Source organism: Trichosurus vulpecula, chromosome 7 (assembly GCF_011100635.1).
Source record: "Trichosurus vulpecula isolate mTriVul1 chromosome 7, mTriVul1.pri, whole genome shotgun sequence".
Taxonomy (NCBI): Eukaryota; Metazoa; Chordata; class Mammalia; order Diprotodontia; family Phalangeridae; genus Trichosurus; species Trichosurus vulpecula.
Window position 1 is genome coordinate 143,290,117 of NC_050579.1, and position 13,495 is coordinate 143,303,611.

The 13,495-nt window shown below is 34.7% G+C and overlaps 1 non-coding gene across 1 annotated transcript; it reads right to left on the reverse strand.

Annotated features, from left to right (window-relative positions):
• Positions 1-9,750: 9,750 nt before the first annotated feature.
• Positions 9,751-9,853, reverse strand: LOC118858837. Its single transcript, XR_005010961.1, has one exon. It is a non-coding gene; the product is annotated as a U6 spliceosomal RNA (small nuclear RNA).
• Positions 9,854-13,495: the final 3,642 nt, after the last annotated feature.

The following is a 13,495-nucleotide window of genomic DNA, read 5'->3' on the forward strand; positions in this document are numbered from 1 at the left end:
AGAAGCAACTTCTTTGAAGAGAATAGCCCAATGTTAGCAAAATATATCAGTCTTTCCAAGATTCCCAAGGGTATGGTGTATTTAGATGGTGGGACTCATTCAAAATCTGCTTCTGTTTATTTTAGGGCACAGGTGTCCCTTGGGGTTTGTGGATAAATGAGGAGGCAAGGCATTCCATATTGGGTTATGTTAATGGTTTATAGCCACATTAAACTTTAATTTGAGTTCTGAATTTAGTCATTTGGAAGTAACTGCTCTCTAGGGAGATCATCAAGTAATAACAGAGCAATTGTTTCAAACCAAAGGCTGTTTCTTCAACTAACAAAGCAACTCTCATTTCTAGAAAGCCTCAAAAACTGCAGGCAGTCTCCTACTTACCTGTTAAAACATTACAGCAAGGCCGTTACTAATTGAGAAACAAGAAATTGTCCAAAGGTTTGTGGAGTGATTTTCGTTATAACTAGGAGATCAACTTTTCAGCCTACACCAGAATACACAAATTATTTTAGGAGCATTTCTGAAATTCAAAATAAAATATACACTACAACTTTAGATATGATCCAAATAATTTTGGAATGAAGTAGTTTCTTTTATTATTGGACTTTTCTTTAGCTTTATATGATTTTTCCTCCTTACCCTTCCTCTTCTTCCTCTTTCCCCTTCACATCCCCAATTTTATTATCATGGGTGCCAAAGAAATCTTACAAAGCAACTCATGCATATTATTATCATTTCACTTCACAAAGTATGTCTGAAGTAAAAAATCCCAAAACCTGGTGACCAATCTGCTAATGATGAGCATTTTCAAATTAAGTTAGGGAGGTCTTTATTTAACAGACAAAAAATAGTCCTGCATTCTTAGACTTCCCAGTTTGATAAGACATCTAGGACATGGTGTGGTGTAGAACATTGAGTGTTTCAACTTAGAGTTCATATCCTTTCTCACTTTTCAAATTTGTGATCTTGGAAAAGTCACTTGACCTCTCTGTTCCTCAGTTTTCCCATCTATAAAATGAGGGGATTGGATTTGTTAGCCATAATTCTGGCTCTAAATCTAAGATCTGTTGGGAATAATTTTCAATAATTGAATGAAACAAACCTAAAGTCACCCCCATACCACAATGAAGCACTTGCACTTTAATAGAACTAGTCTCTATCCAAATTTCTACATTACTCATCAGTTTCTTTGTGCATTTTTAAGTTCATTAAGTTGCATCTACCTTGCCAAAATGAGTCAAATTCCTTCTGCTTGCAATGAGCTAAGTTTAGGACTTTCAACACTAGCTTTTTGAAAAACACCTTACAATGTCATTTTAATTAAATGTGAATTTGACCCACACTCTGGATGCTTCTTTGAACGAGAAAAATAAGACTCAGGAGTGGGCTAGGGACAGAGTGGGACATGAAAGAAAGGGAAGACTAAGATGGGAGGGATCAAAAGGATAAAAAATCTAGGATCCTAGAATGTCTGCCTTCAAGGCCTGAGAATTAAGCAGAAGCTTGGAATCTATATCTTCTTATGATTTACTAAGCCCCTGTGACTGACTAACCAATAAACATTTTTCTTCTCTAAGATTGTATTAATCCTGGTAGTTCTTTAGAGCAGAGGCAGAGCCCTAAAAACTGACAGCAATACCCTTCTATCATTGGATAAATGCTTTTTACCCCTATATAAATTTCATGGATCTTCCTATTTTTTGAGATCATTTGAATCAAAATATTGTTGAGAGATTCTTGATTCATTTATATTTTTCTTAAAAAAAATGTTCCTTAGGCTTATAAATTCTTGATGTTTGTCCTTAAACCTTTTTAAAACAATTTCTGCACATCTATCCATTGAGTCCCTGCAAGAATTTTAGGGGAAAAGTTCACGAACAAAACACCAACTTATAGGAAGTAGCACTGTTCTAACAAACACTAAGAAGTCTTTTTCTGTGAAACATTTTAAAGGTCCTTAGCACATCACAGTCATGCCTGTTGAGTATTTTGAATCATTTGAAGTATACCTCAAATGTCATGAATGACATCATTTTCTTCTCTCCATGCTTCAGTAAGCACATAACCATATTACTCTATTTCAGGGCCTTTTATGACTATCTCTCTGAACTTGACCCAAACTTGTGAATATCTTCCTTAAGACTTTCCTGATTTTTATCTCTACCTCCCATGGGGAATCACATTCTCTTCTCTGTTGTAGATCTTTGTTCCAAAGTTACTAGAACAGTGCTATTATCCTTGTAGGAAATTAATGACCTTGTTGTCAAATAAGAATTTACATGTACACTTTCCTTGGCTCACTAGCATATTATTGGTCCCTAGTTTGTACTATATTAGTATATACCTCTTTCATTGCCCTAGAATAGGTCTCAGATGAGTCACCATGCTATAGTATATCCAAAAAACAACTACCTCCTAATTACCTAAGTCTAAACTCCTTGGCCTAACATTCAAGGTCTTCCACAATATGGTGTCAACCTATTTTAATTTCCTTATTTTATAATATTTCTATTCATGCGCCCCTTACTCTGGTCAAACCAGACTATTCAATGTATCCCCCAAATTCCCAAGTCTCTGGGTCTCACTTTCCTCATCTGTACAATGAGAAATTGAATTAAATCATCACTGGGCTCCCTTTTAGTTCTAAATCTATGATCCTTAGTACTGGTTTTCCCCCCTGCTATGTAGTTCCATACCACATCCCTTATGCTTACAATCATTACCTTCCATCTCCATCTGTATCTGTTTAAATCTTATCCATAGTTCAATATTCAATGCAAATATTACTTCCTCTAAGAAAGTTTCCCTCCTCCTCCTCTTCAAATGACTTTTTTCTTATTACACTACATATAAATTTTGCATTTCTATCTCTTATGTGTTTACTCTGTCCTATTTTCTATTACAGTTTTCTGGGTTTACATTTTATGTACCCTACAAGAGTACCATGGTCTCTAAGAGTGGAAATTCCCTCTTTTTCATATAACTTTGAATTTCTCCTTAGAATATAGCATAATGCTCTTCAAATATACTTTGGAGTAAATGCTTAACAAAAGTTTGACAAAATGAATTTCTGATGATTTTTCTCAAATGTGGATTTAATCACATCACTCTACTTCTCAAAACCTCCAGGGAGCTTCTATTGATTATGGAATAAGAGTCAAACACCTTATCCTGTAGTAGCCTGTAGTAAGGCTCTGTCCACCATCTGACTTTAGCTTTATTTCACAGTCTTCCCCACTGCATGCTCTTTGTTGCAGTCAAATCCAAGAATTCAATTATATACCATTTACTGATATGACTTAATCTTCTTTCACTTCCATGCATTTATAAACATTGTCCCTCATGCCTAGAATAGGTTATTACGTAACCTATTGAAAATTATTGTCCTTTAAGAACAGGGGTGTCTTGATGAATGTTTAACAGTCAGTTCTCTAGGGGAGGGGAATGCTTTCAAGACTCACTTTTAAGTTTAATCTGCATTATTAACATTCGCTCCATCACTTTTTGAAGTTTAGGAAATTAAAAAAAACACATATATCAGGCTTGATTTATAGTTTGCCAGTTTCTGAAGTATGATTGCTTGCACCGAAAATTTCACAATTGGCTCTTGGAGTGCATATGAACTAGTCCTACTGCACCATTAAAGACCCAACTTGGGGTCCTCCTCATCCCTGAAGTCTATTCTAAGGCTCCTTCCCTAGATAGAAATGGTCCTTCTCTTCTCTAAGGCAACTCTTGTTGAGATCTCCTACACACTTAATGTAAGCAATAGCATGTTATAGTAGAGTCAGCCTTTTAGTCACAAAGATTGCAATTGAAATACCATCTCTGATATATTAACTATGTGACTGCGGACAAGTCATTTAACTTCTCAGTATCCAAGGAAACTTTTTAAGGCTTAAAGTTAATGTTTCTGATCTCTAAGTATATTATGCATTGGTAGAGGGAGGTTCAGAGATTACTAAGTTCAATTTAACATTTTTTTATTTGAACTTGTAATTTCACTGTTAGAGGGCACTCTTGAAGAGAAAACTCTATCAATGCAGATTCACCACTAATCTGAAATTTATGATCTTGTAGAGCTGCCTGTCGATCTTGAAAAGTCAAGTGATACTTGTTTAGAATTGTATAGCCAGTGTAGTGTTAGAGGGAAGACTTTATACTCAGATCTCCTTGAATCCAAAACTGTTTATCTATCTGCTCTTCCATGCTGCCTCCATATATTCTAATTAATGATCCAGTTTCTTGTATACATGTCTTATCCTGTCCTCTAACCACTACTACATGTTAGTTTGCTACTTGACTAGAGAGACTATCATTTTTCATGTTTGTTCCCCCAGAACCTAGGACAGTTCCTTGAACATAGGCACTTGATGAATGTTGCTTGAATTGAATGTTACTTTGGCTCTTTTCCTAAAATGCTCCCACTACTTCAGTGTCACAGAAATCTGTCTTTTCCAAAAAGACTTTCCATGGCCGCTGTTTCTTCCTAGACTTGATGTGTGGGATCTGTCACAGCATTTTGCCCTTTCTTAATTCCTAAGTCTATTTTAATTCTATTTTATAGTTGCACACTGATCAGAAAGACCTCCTCCAGGATCTTCTCTGTTGATTTTAGTTAATAGGATATACAAACCTTCTTTGACAGAGATTAAGTGATAGAAATCTGAGACATTTTCCTTCTTCTCCACCTTTCTTATAGAATAGGTAGTCCTTAAAGAGGTTCAAAGAAAAAAAAGACACAGCTTCTGTTTTAACATTGTGATTGAGACTGAAAACCATGAAGAAACCTCAAGGACAATTCCTTTCAGAAGTATAGAATTGCAAAGAGATATAACATGATGGTATATGTACATGGGGCCTTAGAGGTACACATATAAAGACAAAATATTGGTATCATACCATTAGCTAGAGATTGCTTTCTGTCATTTGGACTAGAAGCAATAAAAAGGAAAATAAAAAGAATTGAAACAATATTTAGGTGGTTAGCTGATCTCTAGTAATTGAAAGATTTTCTTTCAAAATGTTCATGTTTATACCCATGCAGAAGGTTCTGGTAGCAACTCATTGGGAAGATCAGGTATATTACTTGATTTATTCAGTCAAAAACCTCAGAACATAGCTTCTATGGGCCTTCTCAAACTGTAGTAATTTGCTAAGGTACTCTGATATTAAGCTATAACTATTTTTTTACTATCCATATAATATATAGTTATATATCTCTAAATACTTATATATAAAGCCTAAATATATAATATCTCTATCTTTATATATGTATATCTACAGCTACATATATGTGTATGTATATATATAGTATATATATACATATATATATATATATATGTGCATATAGAGAGAGACAGAAACAGAAGACATGGAAGGTGCGAGGGAGAGAGAGAGGGAGGGAGGGGGAGAGAGAGACAGAGAGAGGGAGAGAGAGAGAGAGAGACAGACAGACAGAGACAAAGAGGGGGGGTTCCTTTAGAAAACGCAAATGCTAGAACATTTCATTGGAATTATTTTCAAAATTTTAGTAACTTAATACAGCATAAAACATCAGCTCATGAAGGACCATAACCTGATACTCTCATCTAGGCATCAATCTTCAAGGGACAAGGGACAATCCTTAAGGGGCAAGAGCCAACAATGGCTGGACTAACTGAAAGTTCTTTCCTCTAAAGTCTTACGCTACCCATATTCAATGTGCTAGCAGAATTCTATGAGAATATTCTTCACAGAATGTTAGAATTGGGAGGGATTTTTGAGATGATTTAGTACTTTCTTTTTATTTTAGATGTAGAAACTGAGGTAAAGTGATGTTTAGTGGCCTGTCCAAAGTCACAATCTGATTATGGGTGGCAGTAGAACTAAAACCTACCTCTATATCATTCTGTCTTTCATTTGGTTCAATTTGACAAACAACTATTAAATTCCTATCAAGTATCACAAAGTGCTAGGCACTAGTAATACAAGACAAAAATGAAACAATATTTGCCTTCGAGGACATACAGAGTATACAGGTAAAGTATATTCAAAATAATATAAACTAATTTCCAGATGGTGAGAATACAAAGGGGATCAGGAAATGCCTCATGGAAGAATTGATTCATTAGCTTTGTCTTAAGGAATGTTGGGGATTTCATGAAACAGAGGTAAGGAAGTGACACTCTTTACCTTGAAGCTGCCAACTAAAAAGAACATTCAACATGGTCCTTCAGTCTTCTTAGTTGATATATATTTTTAGAGCAGTGATCTCAAAAATACTTTGATCACGGTCTTCTCAGCAAAAAAAAAAACATTTTGAGCATATATAGCCTATGTGAGCTAGCCAATAATTATTTATTGAACAGTGCTAGGTACTGTGCCCTTAATGCACTGGAGATACAAAGAAAGGCAAAAGACTGTACTTGCCCTTGAGTGGCTCATTACCTAATAGGAGAGATCACGTGCAAATAAATATGTACAAGCAGAATATATATATATATATATATATATATATATATGATATATGGAAGATAATATATAATAAGTATATGTTTAATTTATATTTTGGATGTCTAGCTTTTATTTTTTAATATTTTATTTTTCCAGTTATATATAAAAAGAATTTTACATTCTTTTTGTAATTTTTTAATTCCAAGTTTTCTTCCTCTTCCTCCCCCCAATTGAGAAGGAAAATAATCTGATATGGGTTATACATGTGCAGTCGTGTAATACATTAGCATATTAGTCATATTGTGAAAGCAAAGACAGACCAAAAAAAGATAAAGAAAAATACAGAAAGTGGAAAAAACAGTGTGTTTCAATCTATATACACATTTCATCAATTCTCTCTTTGTAGATGGACAGAATATTTCACCATAAGTCCTTTGGAATTGTCTTGGATCATTGAATTGCTGAGAATAATTAAGTCATTCACAGTTAATCATCATTATAATATTGCTGTTGCTGTGTACAATGTTCTTCTGGTTCTGCTCACTTCACTTTGCCTCACTTGATGTAAGTCTTCCCAGGTTTTTCTAAAGCTCATAATTTCTTACAACAATAGTACTTCATCACAATCATATACCACAACTCATGCAGCCATTCCCCAATTTAAGGGCATCTCTTCAATTACTAATTCTTTGCCACCACAAAAAGAGCAGCTATAAATATTTTTGCATGCATAAGTGCTTTTCCTATTTATTTGATCTCTTTGGTATACAGACTTAAGAGTGGTGTTGCTGGGTCAAAGGGTATGCACAACTTTATAGCTTTTTTATCATCAGTTGCTCTCTATAATTGTTGAGTCAATTCACAACTCCATCAACAATGCATTAGTGCCCCACATCCCCTTCAACATCTGTCATTTTCCTTTTCTGTAATATTAACCAATTTAATAGGTATGAGGTGGTACCTAAGAGTTGTTTTAATTTGAATTTCTCTAATCAATAGTGATTCAGAGCATTTTTATATGATTATAGATAGTTTGGATTTGTTCATTGGAAAACTGCCTGTTTATGTCCTTTGATCACTTATCAATTTGGGAATGACTTGTATTTTTACAAATTTGACTCAGTTCTCTATATATTTGAAAAATGTGTCCTTTAATAGAGATACTTGCTTTTTTTTACTAGTATTCTGCTTTCCTTGTAATCTTGACTGCATTGGTTTTATTTATGCAAAAACTTTGTAATTTTTAATGTAACCAAAATTATCCATTTTACATCCCGTAATTCTATTTTTCATTTGTTCTAAACTCTTTCCTTATACATGGATCTGACAAGTAAAGTATTCCATGCTCCCCAAATTTGTTTATGGTATCACATTAGAATCATGTAATGTGTGTGTGTATGTGTGTGTGTTGTGCTTTGCTATAGGCTCCAGAATTCTCAGATGACCTTCAGGTAAGACAAAGACTTTGGACAAACACTTTGGCAGATTTTTCAACTGATAATAATAACTCTGAATATCTATCAGCTTGTAATTCACAATTATTCAATTTTGCATGCTAGCGATAGAAAAGCATCCTAACCTGGGGCAAAGACATGAAGAACTTAATTGAGTCAGGGCAAGAAGATAGTCAGTTTTTATATACCTGGCCACAATTTCATTTGAAGTGATAGCTGTGGGGGAATTTCCAGAAAATCCCTTTCAGTATATGAAAGCACTTGATGACATGAAAATGTGATGCTAATTTGCTGTTGATTGGAAAATTAAGGGACAGTTAGGTGGCCCAGTGGATAGAGCACTAGGCCTGGAATCAGAGTGACTCATCTTCCTGAGCTCAAATCCAGGCTCAGATACTTACTAGTTATGTGATCTTGGCAAGTCACTCAACTTTGTTTGCCTCAGTTTCTCTTCTGTAAAATGGGCTAGAGAAGGAAATGGCAAAGCACTCCAGTGTCTTTGCCAAGAAAACCCTAAATGGGGTTATGAAGAGTCAGACACAATTGAAATGACACAAGTGAAAATTAAGTTAATTCTCTCATTTTATTTAAATGTTAGCATATTGTTATTATGAATATTAATTTAATATTATTTGCCAAAGTCCCTAGAAGCAGTGTTCTAACCTAATAATAACCTAGTAATGCAGATAATAATGCTACTCTAAGAATTCTACCACCTAGATTGGAAATGAACAGATCTTTTCAGAAATTGTTTGATAAAAGTATTATAATTCAATAACATTTAGCAGGTACTTATTAAATGTATGCTATGTCAGAACACTGGATACCAAAGACAAAAACAAAACAAACCCTATTTTCTAGGAGCTTATGTTCTCATGGGGGAAATAATTTACACAAAGAGAAGTCAATATGTGTCAACATATGTAAAGCACATTGCAAACCTTTAATACACTATGTAAATATTAGCACCATTACTGCTGCTGTGGTTGGTACCATTAAAAAGTTATTTGGATTAGGGGGAGCCTTAACATCTGAGGTAATGAGGAAAAGCCTCACATAGAAGATAGCACTTAAGTTGAGGCTTAAGGAGAATTTAGGGAGTCCAGGAAGTAGAAGAGGGAGAGAAAGAGGGAAAGACAGGGAGAGACAGAGATAGAGAGAGAGAGTGAGAGAGAGAGAGAGAGAGAGAGAGAGAGAGAGAGAGAGAGAGAGAGAGAGAGAGAGAGAGAGAGAGCATGTGTTCTAGGAATTAGGAAGCATACAGAGCCAGGAAATGGAAGTTCCACTAGAATGTGGATTCTGAAGTCAGGAACCATTTTTTTTTAAGAATGAGCATTTATTAAAGGCATACTATGTGAAGGCATTGAGCTAAGAGTTGGGAATACAGATACAAGCTAAAAGAGAGACAGTTCTTGCCCTTAAAGAGTTTATTATATCCTAAGATAGAAGACAGTACATAAAGGGGAGCTAAAAGCCAGGGTTGGGCATATGGTGACATGACATGTGAGAAACTGAGGAGCAGATCCCCGTACTCTTATCCTTATTTTTTAGCACAATACTTGGTACATAGTAAGTACTTAATAAATGTTGTTGACTACCCAGGAACAACAAGTATCCCTAATGTACACTGTAGAAATAGGGCTGGAGGGAGTCAGGAATTATGTGAAACCATTCTAGAAAGATAGGTTTAGAGGTAAAAGAGAAAAAAGGATGATATTTTTAAAAAAATGAAAAGAAAGCTATTGCAATATAGCAGGAGGTGGTGAGTCCCTGAGCTTGAGGGATGACTTATGCATGTGGACAGAAGGGGACAGAGGAGTTAGAAGTTTTGGAGATAGCAAAAGGACTTGGTTACTGAGTGTAAGGAAAAAAGGAAAGTTTCACAAGTTTGCATGTCATCCTTGAGCATGGTTCATGCTGATGTCTATAGTATTCAAATTTTAATATATGTGCTGCTGGATTCTCACTTAATACTGAAAAGAAGTAAAAATATATGTTTGGAGGTCTCTCTATTGGCTTTATTTCTAAAGGTAGAAAAAAGTCTGTATTTTCTGCTTTGAAAAGTGGTGTTTGTCACATCTTGTTTTATTGACCAAAATATCTTGTCATGTAGCAATATCCCAATTTGTTGGAAGCTTTAGCTGCTGCTAAGGCTTTTCAAGGTAGGCAGTGATGTTTTCCATTTTTGTAACTACTACAGACATTTACATAAAGCATTTTTACCAGGAAAAATCTAAGAGCATTTTAGCACATGTAGTTTCAGTATAGCAGACATTATACAAATGACATTTGTTGTTGTTGTTGAGTCCTGTTCAACCTGTGGACCATAGCATGCCAATAACATCCATAGGGTTTTCTTGACAAAGATAAGGGAGTGATTTTCCATTTTTTTTTACAGTGGATTAAGACAAACAAAAGTTATATAACTTGCCCAGGTTCACACAACTAATAAGTGTTTGAGGCTGTATTTGAACTCAAGTCTTTCTCACTCTAGGACCAGCACTCTATCCACTGAGCCACCTAGCTGCCTATGTCTATGCAAATATCATAGAGCATCTTATTAGTGTTTTGACAACTAAAAATCCTTCTGTAATGACCGTATCCATTATCTGAACATGAATGCTTTTGTTAGAAGGGTGCTTGAAAATAAGTCTGATTTTGTCCCTTTTCAATAACTAAATAATTCTTTTATTTACATTCCTAATTTATCTGATATCTCCCCCTGGGGAGTACAAAGAAACTCCAGTAACTATGTCTGGATCTCAGGAGTCTTTACTAAAAATATTAAAATAAGATTATGTAAAGATATTTTTAATGTGGATGATAATAGCTCTGAGCTATAACAATCTGGTACTCAGTTTTTAGAAGCATTCTACAGTGACTTCTAGCTTTAAATCTGAGATCTTATGATCAAAATTCATAATTTTGTTGATTGATCTATGCTCATCTGGCCAGTATTTGCTTTGTTGACATAGCTTTAACACAATCAACAAACATTTATTAGACGTTTACCACGTGCCAGACATATTACTTTCACATCATTACAGCATGTATACTCTCTCCAGTTTGTAAAACTAAAAATCATTCCATGATCACTTTTTAAAGAGCTCATTCCCCTCTGGGAATGTCAAAAACTGTCCATAAGTGTGAGTGAAAAACCAGCAAACGGTCTTGAATACAGCCTTCATTGACAAATAATCCTTTCAGTTTTCTATGTAGTCACTATTTCCAGATCATATGAAATTGTCAGAGAGAAGAGGTATTAGGCTGCTCACCAAACTGAAGGTCTACAGCACCATTGTGTTGACTTCATTGGCATATGCCTGTGAAACCTGGATGGCATACAGCACTATGTCAGAAAATTGAACCACTTAATTTTGAATTGTTTTAGGAAGATTCTGAAGATTACCTGGAAAGATAAGGTACCAGACACTGAGGTCCTCTTTCAAGCTGAATTACTAAGCATTCAAACTCTACTGAACTGAGCACAGCTCTGATGGATTAACCATATTGTCCAAATGCCAAACACACTTTACCTAAAAGACTGTTTTATGGAGCATTCAGACAAGCTAAGTGCTAACAAGGAAGACAGAAGAAGCAATACAAAGACACTCTCAAAGTCTCTCTGAAGAACTTTAGCATCATTAGTGAGACATGGGAGACGCTGGCACAGGACCACCCAACATGGTACGCCTCCATCAAAATATTGTACTCTGTGAGCAAAGCAGGATTACAGTAGATCAAAAAAATGTGAGTTGCAGAAATCTAGAGACATCTCCATCCCAAATGTTCAAATGGACTCTGTCTTCCCATCCTGTGGTAAAACATTCTGGCACTCATATTGGTCTGTTTAGTCACAGTCAAACACACTGTACCTTGACACCAACATCATGTTGTCATTTTGGTCCTCTCTAAGTATGAAGGAAAAACAGCATCATCTGATCAAAACAAACAAAGCAAACAAAAACACCTTAATAGGGTGTCTCCAAGTAGATTATAAATAACTTAGTATCTACGATCATTTTTGTAGACACTTTCATCAGAATAAATCATGATTTTAGAAGCCTCTGCATAATAGAAGGTAATACATATATTTTAAAAAGATTAACTATGAATTCTCAAGAAAAATAAAATCTAATTAAATATGGTTTATGTTTTGCTATATCCTAAATTTGTTTTTATTTGAAATATGAATATACTTTTAAAGGTTATTAAAATAGCAATTTACCCATTATTTTAAAAATTCAATTTTAAAAGCTTCAGTACAAATTATTACTGTTCTCTCTTTTATTCTTTCTCTAAAAATAGCACTACATATGCCTGTAGCTTCTCAGATAAAGCTATATCAATTCATCAAATTATATTACGTTGAATGTCTGCCTTATTTAATGTTAATAGTTTTTAGAATTTTTCCTGTGAAGGAATGTATATGACTCAATGAGACAAAGTATGATGACAACATTTCATCTGTCATTGTCTGTGTATATAAAGCACACACCAAGATGGACATTTAGATTTAATCATACTTTAAATGATTAATTTCATTCTGATTCTATTATTTGATAAGCATTCTAGGCCTATAGGATGTTACAGAATAAGGGCAAGATGCAAGTAAATATGTACTTTTATATTTTTCATTTCCTCAGTATATTTGAGGATAATGTGTTAGCTTGCTGTATTTTATTTTCAATAGATTTATAGTAAGTACATTTCACCCTTAAGGACAATGGAGCCACTACATCTGGATATTAACATCACAATCCCAAAACTGCCAGAGGAAATGAAAATGAGGAAAAAAACAGGATAAAAGCAGCTAGACCAGACCAAGTGCATACACAAGATATCTTTGCTGGAGCCAATATAATATGAGACCCCTGAGGACTTGTTTTGTATAAGAACGGAAAAAAATTGAGATGTAATTGTTACACACACACACATACACACACACACACACACACACACACACACCCGCATGGCAACCAAGAATAATTGTAACTGCTAAACCATATATCTACTTCCCTATATATTTAAAAATGTTAGGAAAGTAATTTATGTGAACATGAAGTGCTTGGTGAGGATATTAGAACAGAAAGGTTTTGTAATTAGTGGAGTATAAAAGATGACACCGTTATTATCACATAAATGACTGAAAAATATTGATAATACAAAACCACATGGAGCTATTAAAAAAATTTCATTCAGCAAAGCAAAACACCACCCTAAAGTCTCTCCTCAAACAGGATATCCTCCATGTCTTGGTCCACATTCCATAATATATTTTGAAAGATGTAGTAAGAGAGGTAGACTGTTTGATGATTCTCTGATCATTAATATGAAGAGAGAATTTTACCACTGTCAGACAGGAGGTCCAATATAGAGAGATCAAGAGAGATTCCTTAGAGATGGTGAGGTCCATTAAATGTTTCTATTTTGAAGATAGTGTTGTATTAATTGCATCATTTTCCAGAACACTGCAAGGTCTTCTCAATGAAATCTGCAGTTACCCAAGAGTTGGGACAAGGCTTTAGAAATAACAAGTGGACAAAGAATATCTATTGTCCATACCATAATATACATTTAAATGGACAACCAATAGTGCCTACCCATCC